Here is a 5,815-nt window from a genome sequence, read left to right on the forward strand (position 1 = left end):
GTTAAGCATGATTGTTCGTAGTTAAAGTGATTAATTACCCGCCTGGCAGTTAAGAAGTTTTATTCCCTCCCTAACTTCAGGGGAAAATCCCTACCTGGGGAAACAACCTTTCTCGGAGAGGTGACCTTGGTTAAAACACATAGTGCCAAGAAGGTGAGCAAATATATTAAGAACAGTATGCCATATATGCAGGTCCCTTGAAACAGCAAGGATGGACCGGCTCCCGGCACTGTCTGATACCCAGTCATCCTCTCTTCTTGATTATTAAAATACTACTCTGATGCAGTTACCCTGTGGAAGCATTACTCCCTTTGGAATTAAGACCTCTTAATTTGGTGAGCATTCACATGGAACACCAATATCTTCACTTTTTGTCCCATTCAGAGAGGTCTGCCTGCATACCTCTTACTCAGATGTCCTTGTCACCAATTTTCCAATCATGTTCCTCCCATATGCACTATGGGAGTCCCAGAAGAGAGAGGGAAGAGGATAAAAAGAATATTTCAAAAATATTTGAAGAAATATTTGCCAAAACCTTCCCAAAGTTTACTTCCCAATGTGTACTTCCCAAAGTATGTACACACACACAACTTCAACAAATGTACTCTGGTATGTTTCTTAAAGTGAGAAACAAAGTATATGCTAATTAAAGAATCAGATCCAGCCTTATGATTCCCAATTCACCACTGTGAACTATGTGCTTAATTATTTCGCTCAGATGAAAGTAACTATGATAATATCCATGGCCCTTCTGTGTGAGAAGAAAAATAACCATCCAAAATTTTTATTTATATGTTATTTCACTTTGTTCAAAAGATTTTCTAATTATATATGCTGGAATTATACAATAAAACAACATTTTGCAATCTGAGCAGATTCTGAGTGATCACAACACTTCTAATCAATCAAATGGGAGTCACCTTTTATGTTCATTACTGTAACACTGAGAATCTGAGAATAATAATCCTGTGGCATTATTTTTTTTCTCCTATTGATAACAAAAGAAGCAAGAGCAACAACACCCAGCTTTGGATATACAGAAAATCAACTCAGTATGCCAATGAAGATAAAGTCTCCTAAAAAAAAAAAAGGTTCTTGCAACCAAAGGTACTATACAACTATTCTTAACATAGTAACTGAAACAAATCACATATACTAAATGACACTTAAAAAACCATTCACTTTAAGCAAAACTGGTCCTAAAAAGAAATTAATAAAATGTCTCTTCTCATAACAGACAAGAGAAGAAACTTAAATTATCTAATGCCTCATGAAACCCAGTTATTAAACAGTTTTCCCATTCAGCAGAATAGAACACAAGTATTCATTTCAACTTGTCTTCCGATTCAGGGTGGCCCATTTAATGCCATTCAGCTTTTGCAAGCCTATTTTCCATTTTTCAGACCCAATTTAGGCAAACTATAAATAAAAGGTATTAACTCTTTATAAGCTGTCTTTATTAAATTCGTAACTTAATTTAAATGATGAAATTTAAACTCATCTTTAATCACAATATTTTACTGATGTCTAAGCATGTAATTTTTTAGTAATATTCAGGTAAACCCCTGTCTATCACCGAAGCATATTCACAGATTAAGGGATCTTGCATAATACTGCAGCCCTATCTTTAGTTCAATTGCAAAAGTTCTGAATTCCCATAAAACCAAAGCATCTTGAAATGATCATGTAGATCTTCTTTTACCACAAGATTGGACACAACATAAAAGGCAATTTCGTTGGCCTCTCCATTATCTAGGCCTACTTTTGGTAAGAGATGCACATGGTCTATGTTTGTAAGGCTGGCAAAGGGGGAAATAAGTCAATCTTCTCTGAACAGCAGGAAAAAGTGATTTTACACTTTGTAAGAGAGTAGTTATTTCATTCATATAGTCAGTCTACTTAACTATTATGTGTTGGACTGTACTATCTTAATACTAAAGTGTACATACCTGTCTAAGGAAAACAGTTTTACTAGGATTATAACATGTTACATTTTAAAACAGCTAACACTATCACTGATCTTCATCTACTAAACCTGTAATTTAAAAAATTCTTCTCATTTCAAAATTTTAAAAAAAACAACTGTTGTGTTCTCTGCTATTGACAGTAAATGTATCCATAATTCTTTAAGTAGGATTCTATGGCATATAGCCAACAAGACTCTTTGTACATTTATTAGGGATATGACAGGAAAGGAAGAGGGTACAGATCAAGAAGGGTCTACACCAGTGATGGCAAACCTTTTGAGCCCGGCGTGTCAGCATTTTGAAAAACCCTAACTTAACTCTGGTGCCGTACCACATACAGAAATTTTTTGATATTTGCAACCATAGTAAAACAAAGACTTATATTTTTGATATTTATTTTATATATTTAAATGCCATTTAACAAAGAAAAATCAACCAAAAAAATGAGTTCGCGTGTCACCTCTGACACGCGTGTCATAGGTTCACCATCACTGGTCTACACTAACTTAAAATTACAAATATAAAAGGACATAAACTTGGATAAACATTTTAGCAATAACTGATATTGTCTCATATTGATTCATTAGTTTGCTTAACGATAAAATTTTGCTTAATGGTAAAGAAGTCATTTAACTATTCCAGACTCTAAACCTGTAAAATAAACTATATAGAATCTAGGGAACTCTGACTTTCTGAAATTCTAGGATTCTACCTTAACATGATGCCAAAAAAAGTCAATGATACTGACTATCACATTTTTCTCCAAAATCTATCACAATAAATTGCCTGGGAGACAAATTCCAAGAACATCAAATGAAACAAGGAGGCAATCTTTAAAAATCTGAAGAAAATTTCATACACTAACAGAAAAGCCACATTTCAAAGAATCAATTAAAAAAATATTATCAGAGTTACACATAAAGATTTAATGTTCATTTGAGTGGGGAAAACAGATATTGATACAAAGAGTTAATGTAAAGAGAAGTGCCTTTTTAAAGTTCTCATTATTGGGACAGCAAAATGACAAAATTTGATGAGCTTTCAAGAAGCCAAAAGTCACAAGGAATAGGTTGAGCACTGTAATCATGAGCTATATTTTGGAAACAACTTACCTAAACACTCCCCTCCCAATTTACTATTGGAAAAGGTCTTGTCCACCACAATGCACTCCCCGCCCAACCTCTGCTATCAAAAGACAATAAACCTTCAAATAGCTTTTTTTATTCATAACAATCCTATATACAAATCTTACATCTACAGCTAGAGGTACAAGATAAAATGTCTATTAGGCAAATTCCTATTTGTCCACTTTAGCTACAACCAGCTAAATAAATTTGTAACCAGCTTTCTTCCTTTTTTACTGTCCCCGCCCCGCCCCCAACAAAGGTGCTGTTCCCTCTGTGATGACTCTCTGCACTTTCTTTTTGCCTGGCATTAAGTATATTAAAATGATTAAAGAAAACTCTCAGGTTTTGAACTGATCAATTCAATGAGATACATTTTTTATTTAATAAATGTTAAGAGATAACTTGTAACTTTCATCACTTTTGTTTTCTTTATGATTATTCCATTTGGCTTTGCTAAGTAACCAGTTCACAATAAGATATCCCTGCCCACAGAACTACCTCCTAGCCTGCCCGGAGGATACCAAACTTTGTAAATCAGGGTAATTTTCTACCACACAATTTACTGACTAGCCACACAGGTACACTCTCCCTGGCATCACAGCCCTCTACCCCCCCCCACCCCCCCAGCAAATCTCCCATTTACCTAACAGGTACAGTAAAGCCCTAACCCTAACCCTCACTGCAACAGAAACTGCAGCAGAGGGCAAATGGGATGGTTAGAAGTGCGGAGCTCTCCTATAGCACAGAACAAAGATAATTTATTGTCAGCCCCTGTCACCCCAGCGAACTACATATTGAGTATTAGGCCTTATGTTGTTGGGTGAAATGTCAGCCCATCCCAGTGACAAGATAAAATGTCAGCCCACCCCCAATCACTCCATCACGGAACATGCAAACTATTTCCAAAAGCCACCATCCGACCACCTCTCTGCTATTTAAAGAGGAAGGTGGCATAAATGTCTGCCCAGTTCAGACAGGGAGGGAAGGAAAAGAGTGGGAATTCTCAAGGGGCCGCTGAGTCACCTGCAGCTGCAGCCAGCACTTTACCCTCCAGGAAATCAGGCTCTGCCCCAGCGCTCGCCAGGGAGCAAGTGAGAGTAGCTACAGCAGCAGCAACATCACCATCATCCCACCAAAAACACACTCCGTGGGCTTTTACTAGAGCTGCCACTCCTTCAAGTGAAGCCCAAAATAGACTTCATGTCCCGAGTTCTCCTCCGCAGTGCAAAACAGGGGCATCCGGAAGCATCATCTTTATTGTGGGGAAAGGGGGCGCACGCATGGGAACGGAGGATGCCTCGCCACTTGGCAACGTACTGCCTCCTGCCTGAACCCCGAAAAGTGCCGCTTTTATTGCAACGCGTGGCTGCAGGACGGAGCAGACCTTTCGCCCCGTGGACTTGGCCAAGTCGAAGGGGAAACAGACGCCAGGAGCGCCCGGTGGAAACTCGACAAGGACCAGCCCCGTTCGGTGGGAGTTTCCGTGACACCATCATCACGTGTACTTGTGCGTAGACTGTGGAAAGCGTTGGCCTTGAGGGCGCACAGCCGCCTCACGCGGCCCGTGTTCCCGGACCCAGACCCAGAAGGCGAGCGTCCATTTACCTGCTCCCTCTCGCCGCCGCCGCCGCGCCGCTCAGCACGCCGTGAGGTGAGCCACCCCCCAGCACAGACGCGCACGTGCACACCCGGGGGACGACCCAGGACCCGTCGGTGCGACCTCGGCCCCAGTCACACACGTTGGGGGAGCCCATACACCACCCGGCTTGAAACACCTCTGCCCCCGGAAGTTGATTTCCTCCAAGGCCCGCCCAACGCTGCGCGCGTCACTCCACGCAAGCATGAGAGTCACGTGGCCCCAGGCTGAGGCTGAGCAGCAGGTACCGGATACCGTGCTCTCAGCCCAGGCACTCGTGGCTTCAGTGGTCCGCAGGGGGTTGCTGTCTAAAAGGGGGTGATTCAGGAGCTGCTGCCTGTTAGTTAACTGCCTAAGTGGCAGGCCCTGTTTCTATGCCTAATCCATGCAAATAAAATCATCCCCAGAATGACGCGCGCTCCCTTATGGGATTGTCCCTGGGAAGAGTCAGGCCTAATCTGACCACCGGCAAGCAGAGCTCAATAAAAATTGCATCTGAGCTAAGTGGGTGACACGTAGTTACGTGCTCAAGAAACAGTTGACTGGACAGCTGCGCCATCTCATCTCTGAATATCTGAACTCCCAACCAGGGGATGCATCTAAGCCAAGAGCCTCTTCAGACCAATACTATGTGACTTCAAAGCAATCTGCTCTATAATGACTTCTTGTCCTCAACTCCAGAACACAGCAATGCATACATGCCATCTCTGTTTCAGAGACTGTGTATTTTCAGCTGCTAAGCTACGCTCTTTTTTCTAAACCTCCAGGCAAATAGTTTCTCCAGGAGAAAGAGAATGACATAACTGATAAGACTTTTATTTGAAAGAAAGCATGGTTATATAGATTTATGGTCTATTTCAGATTGTCAGTAGCTGTCAGAAACAGTCAACTAGCAGGCCACTTGTGAAAGATTCTTCCATGTTGACATAGGAGGGATCTGGAGAACATTCCTTGAACCATTTTTTTTATTGAGTACATACTATATGCCAGCCCTGAGCCAGGTTGTGGCAATCCCAAAGTGAACAGTATCCACTCAAGATCTCTGCTTTCTGGAATTTAAAGTCTATTGAGAAAGAAAGACAAGT

At 41.1% G+C, this 5,815-nt stretch overlaps 1 protein-coding gene across 4 annotated transcripts in view; it reads right to left on the bottom strand.

Moving 5' to 3' along the window:
• The window catches only part of CCDC91 (coiled-coil domain containing 91), a 270,185-nt gene extending 265,416 nt beyond the window's left edge, over positions 1 to 4,769 (bottom strand). The window contains exon 1 of one of the 4 annotated variants that reach the window (XM_015560769.1): positions 4,700 to 4,769. The gene's annotated coding sequence lies outside the window, so the exon portion shown is untranslated. Of the gene's footprint in view, positions 1 to 4,117; positions 4,142 to 4,699 lie in introns of those variants that run through there. The other 3 variants (XM_015560768.1, XM_015560767.1, XM_006758914.2) reach the window with 3 other exon arrangements.
• Between the last annotated feature and the right edge of the window lie 1,046 nt (positions 4,770 to 5,815).

The sequence above is a fragment of the Myotis davidii genome, unplaced genomic scaffold (genome assembly GCF_000327345.1).
Source record: "Myotis davidii unplaced genomic scaffold, ASM32734v1 scaffold535, whole genome shotgun sequence".
NCBI classification, from domain to species: Eukaryota; Metazoa; Chordata; class Mammalia; order Chiroptera; family Vespertilionidae; genus Myotis; species Myotis davidii.